This window comes from Mandrillus leucophaeus, unplaced genomic scaffold, assembly GCF_000951045.1.
Source record: "Mandrillus leucophaeus isolate KB7577 unplaced genomic scaffold, Mleu.le_1.0 Scaffold132, whole genome shotgun sequence".
In the NCBI taxonomy this organism is placed as follows: Eukaryota; Metazoa; Chordata; class Mammalia; order Primates; family Cercopithecidae; genus Mandrillus; species Mandrillus leucophaeus.
The window spans coordinates 1,008,985-1,023,923 of NW_012101277.1; the positions used below are offsets into that span (position 1 = coordinate 1,008,985).

The 14,939-nt window shown below is 39.6% G+C and overlaps 1 protein-coding gene across 1 annotated transcript in view; it reads right to left on the reverse strand.

The window, feature by feature from the left end:
• The window catches only part of SRGAP1 (SLIT-ROBO Rho GTPase activating protein 1), a 193,514-nt gene that overhangs the window by 114,643 nt on the left and 63,932 nt on the right, over window positions 1–14,939 (reverse strand). The window lies entirely within an intron of this gene.

Sequence of the window (14,939 nt, forward strand, 5' to 3'; positions counted from 1 at the left end):
AGACACCATCTCAAATAATAATAATAATAATAATAATAATAATAATAATAATGAAAATAAAAAGCAATCAAAATCACTGACAAGATTTTAGTATAAAGCCTTCCAGCCTTTTCTCTATGAAAACACACACACACACACACACACACACACACACATTTCTTCCTTTAAAAATGCCATATATGGCTGGCTACTGTAGTGAGGGGATGTCAGTTAAAATTAAGGGCAGGGCATGGTGGCTTCACGCTTGTAATCCCAGCACATTTTGCGAGGCCAAGGTGGGAGGACTGCTTGAGCCTAACTAAGAGTTTGAGACCCGCCCGAGCAACACAGCGGGACCCTGTCTCTACAAAAATAAAAAAATTAGCTGGTCCTGGTGGCGTGCACCTGTAGAGCCAGCTACTTGGGAGGCTGGGGTGAGGGGACTGCTTGAGCCCGGGAGATGGAGGTGGCAGTGAGCTGAGATTGTGCCACTGCACTTCAGCCTGGGTGACAGAGTGAGACCTTGCCTCAAACAAACAAATAAACAAAATAAAATAAAATAAATAAATAAATAAAATAAAATGCCATATATGATTTCTCTCTTCAAAAACTGAGACCATCCTATATTTATAATTTTTAGATTACAATGTCCTTTGTCATTTATATATCAGCACATTTTCCTATATCATTAAATATTCTTCTAAACATAATTTTCAGTGCTACATAGTATTTTTCTATATGACTGTGCCATAACTTAATTTCCCATTGTTAAAAATTTAAGGATATTTCAACTATTTGCTTTATAAAGTTGTGTTAAAAACCTTTGCTGTATATCTAATTTCTTCTCTTAGAAATGATATATGTAATTTGAATTTTAATAAATTTAGGAATATATAGAATATAAAAATTTCATAATGTATTAAAACTTATAGAATGAATCCTCAATTATTACACATTTTGGCTATATTATTGTTACAAAAAACATCTGTGTACAAAATTGTGTCATATTTCTTAGGACAAATTTTTAGAAATAGAATTGCAGGGTTAGAGAATATGCACATTTCTGAGACTTAGTAATATATTGCCAATTTTAAACTCGGCTAATTAAAACAAACTGGTCTATAGTGGTATCTCTGAAAGTATTTCAGACAACATAGGTGCTTAATAAATATTTTCTCAAATAATAAACAAGCTATTCATTATTTTTCTAATAGTATCTATAAGTCTGTATGTAATCTCTGTATTCTTAGGTACAGGAGAATAACAGTCACAGATTTCAGAGTCACAGATTTTACCTGAAAATCATAATTTTTCCAATATAATTTCAATATGCTTTCAGATGTCAGACATCTGGGTGAATTTGAAAACCTGTGTATTTTGAGCACAATTATACTCCTTAAAAGAAACAACACATGTAAGGTGTGATGACTCCAATGCAAAGGATGTGTCGAGGAGCACACCCGAACTCGGCACCCAATGCTAAGCATTTGTGGCAGTACTTTCTTATAAATGATGTCAAATTCTCATCCCCAGAAGACAGACTTCATTTCATATGCAAATAACCACACGTTACTCAGAGCCAATTTTATAACTAAGGTTTAAGAAGTTGAGAATAATGCAATGTTTTCAAGTAATGAATTTGATTTTTCTCATTTCAAGAGATGAGTTTTCAAATGGTTTGAGACCGGAAGCATCACTGGAATAAATATATTTATTTAGGTTGATCCATTTGAAATTGCTGCTTCTGTAAGTTATTAAAAAGGTGGAAAATCAGTACTTTCTTATGGTTCAACTTAACATATGTTCTCTAGATGACTATTTTGAAGAGTAGAACGCGGGGTTAACAAAGAACCTTTACTTATTTTCATAAAATCTGATGATGGCTTTCCTTAAAAATGTAAGCTAGTAAATCAGGTCAAAGGCATTACAGAGCCAGAACAAAGTTAGGGCTAAACTATAAAGCATTGGCAGCTTTTTCTGAGCCATGTGTAATTGGAAAGTTGTCTGTTTTTAATAATTATTGAACCTGTCTGGGAGAAGCTTGGTTGGCTACTCCAGTTTAAAAGAAAAATAAAATAGCAGTAGGAAGCAGCTGAGCAGCTGGGAAATGAAAAGGGAGTCACCCTGCAGCTGGGCAAACAGCAAAAGGTCAACGAATCTACACACACCTTGCATTTCTTTCTAGGCTTGGCTCTGTTATTCCCTGCCTGAAGCAAACCCACACACTATTATATTTGGGTCTTGGTTCCAGTTACATCTTAAAATGACAGGGTGTACACACACACACGCGCGTGCGCGTACATACACACACACACACACACACACACACACACGAGTTGCTCAGCTGTCTGTATTCTTGCTAATAGGAAGGAGGAAATGAGAACATGTGACTCTCATCACACTTGGCCACCCCGAGAATCTGAGAAATATTTCTTTTAAATATATTATCGCAAAGAAAAAACCCGAACTTCTGACTCTTGCTTGACTTGGACACTGAGGACTAGTATAAACAGGTAGTTTGCACAAAATAAGCCTTAGTATAAGAGAAAAGATACTGCGCTGACTGCCAGCAGGGTGTTCCTTATTGACTAGTATGGGTTAAAAGGAAAACATTTCAGTCTGACCTAACGCTGAAAAGAAAAGAGTGTATCTCATCATAATGTGGTTCAGCACAATAGCTGAGGATTCTCTACCTAGTTCAGTGGTAATTTCCGGAAAGCAAATTTCTTTTTTGAGTTTTCCAATTTGATTTAGGGTTTCCACTATTCACTAAAATGTTAACAATGAATGAATTTTAAAAGTTGGGGAGATAAATGCTAAAAGCTTTTCCAGAACTCTAATTGCAGATAATGAATGCGAGTACAAACTGCATTATTTAAAATGTAAGCTGTTGACAGAAGTCAAATGTATTTTGTATTTAAAATAACAGACAGTTCTCTTTCTTTTTCAGAGAAGTAAAGGAAAGCTTTTATTTTTTACAGGTGCATTTTGAATACATACTGCAAAGAAAATAACAGCTTCTCCAACAGCTTAATGCAAACACAAGCCTTTGCATACCAAATGACCTGACAGGCATATAGCCATGTAAATGTACTCCCATAGAATATTTTCCTGTTTGAATTCTTCTCTACTAAAACTTCATGCATAATTCTCCGTTCAATACACCTAATTTATCTTTCTTGCTCCATTTTTCCTCAACGGCTGAAAAAACAGTCAAGTAGAAAATGACCCACATCATGAATTTCCTTAGGAGATTGGGATATCCTATATGATAACGTGCACAGAAATTAATATTTTTTTCTTATTGACACACCCATATTATGTATCTGACACTACTCATATAGTTTAAGTCAAAATAATAAAAATACCTGTAGCAAATTTAATACTTTGTGTTAAGAAATCACTATATATCTGAAAACTGTATGTGTTGGAGAAGATCAATAGATTAATGCTATAGTTTCTATTTTTTGACTACTGGTTCGAAAGTTAGAAGACATGGATCCCAGGAATGGATCTATAATTACTATGTGTGCGGAAATTATTTAATGCCTCTGATTACTTTACAAGGTCATCATGGATGCCAAATTGTGTGTCCCTATGTGTGTGTGTTTTTAAATTTAAATTTTATTGAGTATTTACTATAAATATCTATGTACACAATACATACAGTATCACTAATATAGATATGTACATATATATGTATAATTTACTTTAGCAAGCATTATATAATGCTTACTATGTGCTAGACATAGTATTTTCAACATTTTACAAATAACATATTTAATCCTTCTAGGAACTCTTATGAGGTAGGTACCTTTATTCTTCCGTTTATGCTGATGACAAAACTGAGGCATAGAGAGGTTATGTAACTTGTCCCAGGTCACACAGCTGGTAGAGCAATGGTGGGAACCCAGACAGCCTGGCTTCAGATGAGGTGTTTTGGACTGCTATGCCATAACCTTTGGAAAGTCTAAAGTGTCGTACAATTGAAAGGCCTCTTTATCTAAGGGATACAGTCACTCTTAGTTCTATGTAGGAATGGAGGAAAAGAGGGGATGAAGATATTTATGTATTCAACATGCACTTGGTGCTTACCACCCATAACCCACTGATGGGTGTAAAAAGAAATATTTGGTTTCCATCTTCTAAAAGTTTAAAATTTTGGAGACTAAAAAATGGGCTTTTGATGTTCTGATGGGCACAGATGAAGGGAGGGCATCCAGGCTGGAAAGATGGTACAAGCAACGTTCTAATAAGGCGGGGATGCGGGAAAGTGCACAGGTGAGGTAGGCATGAGCAGACCAAGATGGCAGAGAAGGGGTCCAGGGAAGAACTTGGAAAGTAGATGGTTGGGTAACAAGCTGAAGGATAAGATTAGATAAGTTGGCATGGGCCAGAGAGTCTTGAAATCCCCCACTGAGAAGGGCATAATGTATTCTATAGGTGTTGGTGAATCCACAGTGTTGCAGACAGTATGGTCTAAGCAGTGTCTTAGTAATAATGTGGTAGAGATATGCAGGATGGCTTGGGGTGACTTCATTTAGTATGGAGGAAGAGGGAATGGACAATAAGAAAAAGAATCCACGATGACAGTTATAGGGCCTTTTCCCTGTTACCATGCTCTTCGACCTTTTCTTAAACTTGACTTGATTCCCTCTACCATGGAGTTTAGTGCTCTCAGATTGGTCCCAACACCCATCCAAGCAGCAATTTGTGTACCACTCTGAATCAGTCACTTACGGCTCCCTCCCCAGAATTTATACGTTCTTGCCTCTGCAGCTTCTCCCAAGCAAGTCCCTGAGCTGCCGTCCCCCAGCGCCTCCTCCTTTTGACATTTGACCCATTCTCCATGGCAAGCTTAAATCTCACCTATGGCTAAGTGTTCCCTGGCTTCTCAGCCAAAGGGATCTTATTCTTTGGACTGCCAAGACAAGTATTGTCTTTCAAGACAGCTCTTCATTCAGACTCTTCAGCACACAGCACTTTAGCTATATGTCACAGCTCTCTGTGTACCACCCAGATTGTGGACTGTCCTGTAAGAATGGCAAGGGTACCAGTCATGTTTATGTACCTTCAGATTCTTAAAACTGTCTCATATACAGTATGAGTAAAATAGGTGACAATCAAATGAAGGATAAGAACCCATTTTATAGTAAGCTTGCCCATCCATTTATTCACTTAACAAATATTTATTAAACATCTACAATGTGCCTGGCATTGTTCTTTTCTATTCCAGGCTTCCAAAATAGCACTAGCAATAAATACCTGGGATTGGACTAATGGAATGACAAATAGTTCTAAGTCATTTGTGAAATACGGTTAGTGTTGGAATTTATGGCCTCTCAGAAAAGAAATGATGTGGTGGTTTAGCAGGGAAGGGAGATGAAAAACAGTATGTTAGGGACAATATTTCCTAACTCTATATAGCCTGCTGCTTCACTAAATCCATTAATCACTAAAAGCTCTTCTGAGAAACTATATTCTTTGGGTTTCTTATCAACTACCTAAGATAAAGATCTATTTTCTACAATCAATACATAAGAGGACTCTAACTGTAGCTGAATTTCTGCAAGTGCCAGACTAACCAAACCACTGGGGTAGTACCACAGCCTTGGAAGCCCAAGCCCATTGTTCCCCAGGAAACTCTCAGGTGCGTCGGGAAAGCAGGGCCACCAGGGCCACCTTCAGCTGAACCCCAGGAACCTAACACAGCCACAGTACCTCCCTCCAGATTATAGCCTCTCCTTGGGCAAGCTGTCTCTCTGGTGGCTGGAGACAGTGGTAGTGGGCAGGAATTCCCTCAAAAAGAGCACTCAGGACACTGTGTGCCATGATCTTTACATCTGCAATCTCCAGTCTTCTTGCTCTTTAGTATACCCGGCCAAACCTGCTGATGAACACAGACTCTGGAACCAGGAAGACCTGGAATTGAGTTCCAGTGTCACCATTTCTTAAGTGGGCAAGTTTCCTAATGTCCCTGAGCTCCAGTTCCTCCAAGGTAAAATGGGGATGAAATGACAGAATGTAAGCACACAGTACGGTGGGTAGTTATGATTCCTGACAGTGTCTAAGGTATGATGTAGAAGTAACAGTGCAAGCTTCATAGGCAGGCTCTAAGCAGAGAGGTGCACGCCACTGTCTCCCAAAGCAGCAGAGAACTGAGGTACAATAAAAGCAGACCAACAGATGCCTTTTTGCTATTTCATGTTGAGAACTGGGCTAGCCCAAACCTCATAAAAACTGAAATAATGTTATCAGTGAGGATGGTCTTGGAGGCGACTGCAAAGACACTTACATGTTTATAAAACACTCCTGAATTCACACTTTGGAAATGCTTTTGGCCTATCTACACACACCTCTTATAATTAGCGCCTTTTTCAATGTACGGTGACAGTTACTCTAAAATCAGGCAGACATTAGCCCAGGTTTCAGGGTGCAATGTATACTGATTTTATTTATTCATCCACCAAACAGCTACTGAGTGTCTGAATACCAGGCACTGTGCTAGGCCTTCAGACTAGAGATGAAAGACATAATCTCTCCCCAGTAGGGATGACACAAACTCCAGCCTGCTCTTACTGCACTACAAACAGGAAGTGGATATATGCAGAGATGGGATGGGGCAGTTGCTGGACTTCAGGAAAGGCTGAGTGGGAATTAGGTAGAGAAAAGTTCCCAGGCTTCTTTGTAATCAGCTTATATTTAAGTCCAGAAGCCCATTAGGGAGAGAAAAAATGGATAATATATTTCATTTACATAAAGGATGTAAAGGCATGAGAAGCCAGCCCTTAACATATACCTACAATGGATGTCTCTGTCAGTTCCCATCCCATCCCCACCTCCCACTTAAGGCCTGCAAGTGACACTAGAAAGTTTTTTTTTTTTCTTGTTCCCAGCATCAGGGCTGAAAGAGTTGCTGCTCACTGAGGTCACAAGTAGTCAGCAGGACTGTTATAATGATAAACTTTCACAAACCCACCTTCTCTCCCTGGGTTAATATGGCTCTTCATAAATCAGTGAAAGCAAAGTTTACAAAACTTCAATTATACTTGCAAAGTAGTATTTACAGGACAATTCACTTTGAGAAGTAGCATACTCATGGTTAAGAGCTCAGACTCATGAGACAGACTGCCTGGGTTCAAATCCTGCCCTGCCCTTACTTGCTGTGAGGTCTTTGGCAAATAACCTAACCTTTCTGTGCTTCAATTTCCTTACTATAAAATCAGAATTACAATATTACTCACTGCTTAAGGTGGTGGGGAGGATAAAATGTGTTAACACATACGAAGAGCACAGAAGAAAGAGGCTGACATATAAGTGCACAGTAAATATCAGCTATTGATATTTGAAAAGAATGCCATTAAATAATTCATTTTAATAACAGGTAATAATTTTTCCATGATTGGAGGGATTGTTGTTTCTAATAGAGGTAAAAGGAAGAAAATCAGCAATATTTCCATTTATATATTACTCTTCTCTTGCATTGCTATAGAGAATCACCTGAGACTGGGTAATTTACAAAGAAAAAGGGATTAATTGACTCACAGTTCTACAGGCTGCATAGGAAGCATGGCTGGAGAGGCCTCAGGAAACCTACAATCATGGTGGAAGGTGAAGAGGAAGCAGGCATGTCTTAGGTGTCCAGAGAAGGAGGAATAGGGCAACGTGGGAGGTGCTATACACTTTTAAACAACCAGATCTTGTGAGAACTCTATCATGAGACAGCACCACCCCCATGATCCAATCACCTCCCACCAGGTTCCAGCTCCAACACTGAGTATTACAATTCAACATGAGATTTGGGTGGGGACACAGAGCCAAACCATATCAGTACATATGTTAAAAATTTTAGCAAAGCTCTATTGATTGATTGATTGACTGATGGAGACAGAGTCTCACTCTGTCACCAGGCTGGAATGTAGTGGCGTGATCTCGACTCACTGCAACCTCCGCCACCTCCCCACACCAGGTTCAAGTAATTCTCCTGCCTCAGCCTCCCAAGTAGCTGGGATTACTGGCGCCTGCCACTGTGACTGGCTAATTCTTGTATTTTTAGTAGAGACGGGGTTTTACCATCTTGGTCAGGCTGTTCTCGAACTCCTGACCTCGTGATCCACCTGCCTCGGCCTCCCAAAGTGCTGGGATTACAGGTGTGAGTCATTGTACCCAGTCTTATTTATTTATTTATTTATTTTGAGATGCAGTCTAGCTCTGTAACCCAGGCTGGAGCATAATGGCACGAGCTCAGTCCACTGCAACCTCCGCCTTTTGGGTTCAAGCGATTCCCCTGCCTCAGCCTCCAGAGTAGCTGGGATAACAGGCACTCTCCACTACGCTGGGCTAATTTTTGTATTTTTAGTGGAGATGGGGTTTCACCATATTGACCAGGCTGGTCTTGAACTCCTGACCTCAGGTGATCCACCCCCCGACAGCCTGTCAAAGTGCTGGGATTACAGGCGTGAGCCACTGCACTTGGCCACAATACTCTTTAGAATGAGCAAATAGACCAAGGTGAACAATTAAATAGCATGAGATATGGTCTTTATTGCAAGTTTGTCAAAGGAAACTTGAGATACATTGTGACTCCATTGAAATGAAATCAGCATAACAGACTGAATTGATCATCAAATTATATTTATAATCCAAACAAATGCTTTGAACAAAAGGCACTGTCTGCGACTCTGCACCCTGCTGGCTAGGGACTGCCAAGTAACCAAGTGACAGGGCAAACGAGATACAGAGACTAAGCAAAACAAAGGGAAAAATAGAGACCACATATGCAAAGGGAGGAAATAAGGCTAAGAAAAATCACAGAAATAATCAGCTTCTGTTCAGTGTAGTGTTAACACTTTTGTTGCTGGAGTAATCATACAGAGTAGCATTTTTTTTTTCTTTTTTGGGGACTTAAAAATATTTTTATTTGTAATTGACACATAAAAATTGTACATATTTATGGCGTACAATGTGATGTTTCCCTCTATGCATACTTTGTATAATGATAAAAAATGACTAAAAAATAATGTAGATAAAATGTCTGATGCCAAAATTACATGAATATTTATTATATGAAAATATGTACATTGCTAAAAAGTAAAAGCACTAATACTCATACATTCAGATGGGTCAATTAATGCAGCAGAAAATTCACAGACAAGCTAAAGAAATGTGTGAAATGTGCTCAAGATCAATAATAAGTGAAGAAACATGAGGCAGAATTTTTTTTTTTTTTTGCTTTGAAAGTTCAAGTCACTTGTTTGTAAAAGGAAATCACGTCATCCAGAATTTCAAAAGTGACTGTGAGGGCTTGTGGTGGGTTGTCGGGGGCAGGAGTGGGTGACGAATGTGCAGAGCTAGGTCCGTGGCTCTGGTCAGGGCACTGCCCTGGGTCACTCTGTGCTGGCCCAGGCCTGCTCCATGCCTGGCTGCTGGATAAACCAGTTCTCTTCTGATGCGCAAAGCAATCTGATGGTGGGGCAAACTCAGGATCTCTCTTAATCTGGAGATCTGACTGATGAAGCAGATTTTTTAACTATTTGTAAAAAAATGGAAGTATCTCATACTGCCATTGACACAGCCAGGTGGGAGGGGGTCACTGGAGAAACGCCAACCGGCCTGCTCATGGGGTGGAGCCTGGGGAAGTTTAGGCCCTTTGCAGTGGGAAGGATTTGGTCCCTCCTCTTCCTGTATAGAACCTGAGATTCAATCTTCCAGTGGGGGAAGCACTGGAGCATGGGACACTGGCTTATGCAGAGTTCCTGTTTTCCCCTTTTCTTCCTTTTCACCAAATAAAACCCTGTCACCATTCAAAATGTCTGTGAGTCTAAATTTTCATGGCCATGGGACAAAGAACCCTGTCTTTAGCTGAACTAAGGAAAAGTCCTGCAACACCATAGCATATTGAGATTTTGCCCCTAGTAAATTTACAGAGTAGCATTTTTAATGGAGAGGTCTATGAACAACAAACCTGGATTTTGTTCCTGGCTTTGTTGCAAAATAACTCTGTAACCTCAGCCTTTCTGATCCTCAGCATAAGCCTCATCTATTAGAGATGACAACATGACAACATGAGGTCTCTCTACAGGATCAAAATTAGGGAGACAATCAAATCTAACTTTATACCTCAGGCACTTTGAAAAGTGTGGGATGAAAGACAAAGTACAAAGTAGAGGCGTGATCATAGAAGGAAAAATTGATCGCATAACTTCTGGGTGCAGAAGGCTTCCTTTCAAGAGAATTTTAATATATCCTTTAAAAGGAGAATATCTGATGAAGCTCAGAGGAAATAGTGTAGGATGACATTTAGGAGTAGTATATGAAAACAGTGTCCATACTGTTATTCCAGTTTTTATTTTCTGTTGCAGCCCTCAGTCTGCCATGCAGAGACTGTGTGACTCTAGGGCAAGATTTATCTAACTGCTACAAAGGAGGTGGTTGGTTTATGTGCCCTCTCAGGCCTTTTCTAACTCTAAAATTCTATTGATATTGAATCCATGATTTCAAATATTAATCTCACAATAATTAAAATAATTTATTATTTGGGGAAACATATATAACGTACTTCTCAGTGTCAGGGTAGATAGCAGATAATTTTTTTTTTTTTTTTTTGAGACAGAGTCTTGCTCTGTCGCTCAGGCTGGAGGGCAGTGGTGTGACTGCAACCTCCTCCTCCCAGGCTCAAGTGATTCTCCTGACTCAACCTCCTAAGTAGTTGGGATTACAGGTGTCTGCCACCACACCCGGCTAATTTTTGTATTTTTAGTAGAGACAGGATTTCACCATGTTAACTAGGCTGGTCTTGGACTCCTGACCTCAAGTGATCCACTCACCTTGGCCTCCCAAAGTGCTGGGATCACAGTGAGCCACTGTGCCCAACTGGCAGATAAATTTTAACCAAAAGAAAAAGCCAGTGTAACAACAAATTATATTAATTATCTCCTTCTGGTTCTGTTGACTTGAGACAGCAAGGAGTCCACCGTGCTATGCCAGGGATATAAGATTCCTCCTGGAATTCTCCATGGGCTCCGAGGCCATAACTCATCTGCTTTGCTGTACAGAAATTATCTAGAAATGAACAATGCCCCTACAGTCTGTCTAGCACACTGTTAAATTGATGAACCTTATACAGGGATATCTATTACTCTAGTGACTTTAATTAGCTCCCAAACTGATTATTGATCAATCATCAAGTGCTCATTAAGGAGGAAAACCCAAGAGCTATTTGGTAGGCGTGGGCTGACATACTTAACAGATATGCTACATGCTTCTATTTTTGATGGTTACATTTAAGTTAAATCAGGGCATTAGTCATCTTTTTCAAAATGCTAAATTTAACCATGATTTTTAAATGTTAACATAAATTACAATTAGTTTCATGAGATTTTGGTACTTTAATAAAACTAATGAAAAAGGATCAACTTACCCTAAAGAAGATAAATTGTTTTATGCCTTATTAAAAAGAAAATGTTTCTATTTGTAATGAAAGTGAAGTGTACTTATAAACCTTAATCTGCCCTTGCTCTTTCCAGTAGTTATTGGAGACAGGTTCTAATTTAAGTCTTTGAGTCATAGATGGGGTTATTGGTTTTGTTTATCTCTAAGGAACTCTTAATCAACATTCATATTCAGCAAAAGTTCCTCAAGCCCTCTACTATGTACAACAGATAGGCCTTGTCTTGATTTAATTAACGTTCTATTACTAGAAATCCAATTATGTTTTCTTCTTTATTGATTTATGCTAGTTCCATTAGTTCATAATTTTTTATAAACATAATTATCAATTTGGTGTTATACTACAGTATCTGCTCACTTCACAATTATCAGAGATTTCAACATGAAATAAAGGGTATTTTATCCAATAAATTCTAATTTAGCAAAAGATTCTTTTCCTTTCTTTTCTCTTGAGTACTCACTGTAGTGGGGTAAGAGAGAATGGTTAGGAAATGGGATTTTAAGATATCTCAGTTTAATACTTTATTTATTTATTTATTTATTTATTTATTGAGACGGAGTCTTGCTCTATTGCCCAGGACAGAGCGCAGTGGCAAGATCTTGGTTCACTGCAACCTCCACCTCCTGGGTTCAGGTGATTCTCCTGCTTTAGCCTCCCTAGTAGCTGGGATTACAGGCATGAGCCACCATGCCCAGCTAATTTTTGTATTTTTAGTGGAGACGGTGTTTCACCATGTTGGCCAGGCTGGTCTTGAACTCCCGACCTCAAGTGATCCGCCTGCCTTGGTCTTCCAAAGTGCTGGAATTACAAGCATGAGTCACCGCCCCTGGCCTGCTTCATTTATTTTTGCATTAGTGATTTGCTAACACTCTGGCAATATCAGAGTGTATGGAGTTCCCTGCAGAGGCGATGTTTCACACATCTGTGCTTTCCCTCACACACTCTCCTCTTTTTGGAACGCTTTTCCCATCCATCCTTTAGCACTAAATTCAGGTGTCAGCTTCTTCAGGAAGTCTCCTGAGTGGCTCCATGCTTGCCCAGAGCCATAGAGATCTCTATCTAGTCTGGTGCCCAACACTGTACATGGACATATCTCACTAGTCTAGCTCCCTGATGACAGGGCTGTGTGTTACTCAGCCATGCTCAGGACTTACATTATTTGTTGAAAGACCCCACCCCCAGCCATTCGGTATTTAAGACTTGGATGCAACAGAAATAATCCTATAACAATTTCAGAGCAGAAGCAACAATGCTTTTAGTACTTTCCATTTATCTGGTTTAGAGACACGACACAAATTTTGAGATTTGGGACAAATGTGGAGTAACTGCATTCCGCGAATTCTAAGACCTTAAAGTCATAGCCCCTCTCTCCATACTTGCTGGCAGCCACCGGGAAAGAAGACAGGAGCACTGTCCTAAAAGAGAGCCCATTCCATTTCTGAAAAACTATAATGGTTCATCCCAGGAATCAGAATGCTTGGGTTTAAATACTAGTTTTGTCTCACACCATGTTCCTTGCTTTACTCACCTCTAAATTGGGAATAAGTATATTACCTGTAAGGTTGGAAAAATGAATACAAAAGAATGAATAAATGAATACATGTCAAGCCCTTGCAGTGATCACTGGCACACGGTGAATGCTTCATGAATGCAACACAATTAATAAAGTACCCCACTCTTCTATCATATCTGCTATGTTCTGAACATTTGTGTCCACCACAACTTCATATGTTGAAATCCTAACTCCTCAAGGTGATGACGGGATTAGGGGGACATAACCAGGGTGATTGGTCATGGGAGCAGAGCACTCATGAATGCAACTAGTACACTTACAATAGAGGCGTGAGACAGACCTCTTGTTTCTTCAACCATGTGAGGGCACAGCAAGAATGTACTGTCTATGAGCCACAAAGGGGTTTCACCAGATACTGAATCTGCTGCTGCCTTGATCTTGGATGTCCCAGCTCCAGAACTGGAAAATAAATTTCTGTTGTTTGTAAGCCACCCACTTTGTGGTATTTTGTTACAGCAGCCGGAACAAACTAGGAAAATCTTTTCAGCCCACAATAGCTCTAGCCCATCCAGTGCTCACTTGTTTATTCTCACACACTTGAGAGGCCAGGGAACTGAGGGATGGTCTTCGTTTTATGGGTCAAAGCAACTGAGCTGCAAAGAGACTTAATCAAGCCCAACAAGTCAACAGGGAAAGTCGGTGATAGAGAAGGTCATTCAGAAAGTTCTTATTTCAAAAGCAGTTTTCATACAATGTCTTGAGGCACTGAAATACAAGTTTAAACTACTGAAAGAAATATCCAAGAGTTTGCACATGGAACAGATATTAACCAGGGCCACAGTGGCAGCAGGAGCTAAGCAATAGCCTTTGGTGGCAAAGGAAAGTTTCAAGTAGTTGGCAGTGTTGAAGGGGAAAGCACATGTATAATGAAAGGCCACCAAATTTACTAGAATTTCCAAGTCACCTGCAACTTTAAATATTTAGTTCTTCTCAGGGAAATGTTTCACATGGCTTCAACATTACATGTGTGTATTAGACCTTTATATGGCAAGGTTTAGTATATGAAATATTTACACTGAGGACCCAAGATACTTCAGAATCTTGAAATCATAAAAGTCCCACACCTTCAGAATTGCCGCATCAACCAAAAGGGAAAGGCTGCTGTGGAATCCTTTTCTTTTAATGAAAAGTGGTTCAGAAATTGACACATATATTCTATGCCTCAAATCCAATACATCTCACTCCTTTTATTGGAACAATAGGAAAAAAAAAGAGAAATAAGAGGCCTTTGTTAATCTGTGCAAGAGAGCTTTTTGAGTTTGGAAACTGCTTTTGACTAGATGTCTAACCATTTTTTTGCTGCCTATGTTCTTTGCAATCTCGTTTTAGTAGCTGTTCCAAAATCATTCAACTTATGATTTTCCCTCTTTCCCTAGATAGGGCTCCAGAGAGAGAGATTATACGAATGCACCTTGTGCTTTTTCCCAACTCTGTGCCTTGGCTCTCACTATTCCTTTTCCTCAGATGCCTTTCCCCTGTTTCATCTCTCCTCTTACTGAAATCCTGGCTATCCTCTCAAGTCCATTGTAGACCTTTTCCTCTCTGCAATTTTCTCAAGTCTTCAACATGGACCCCTCTCTTTGGATCTCCAAAGTCCTCTGCCTGAACCTATCTGTGGGTACGTAACAGTCTGTGTTATGTACCCACACTATATTCACCAGTAAAAAGGGAGTACAGCACGTGGGCTAAGAGCATAGACCGCCTCGTGTGAGACTTGCTAGCTGTGTGACCTTGGGCAAGGTACTTAACATCTCTGTGCCTCAACTACCTCCCAGGGTTGTTGGGAAAATATAAAGAAGTAATTATGTAAAGTGCTTGGAACAGTACCTGGCACAAAGGTGAGCTGTTATTATCTCTTAACTTTAGCACCTCTGCTAGACTGAAAGCCTCCTGAACTGGTACTGTCTCAACTGAAGCTCCTAGCATAGCAGCACACAC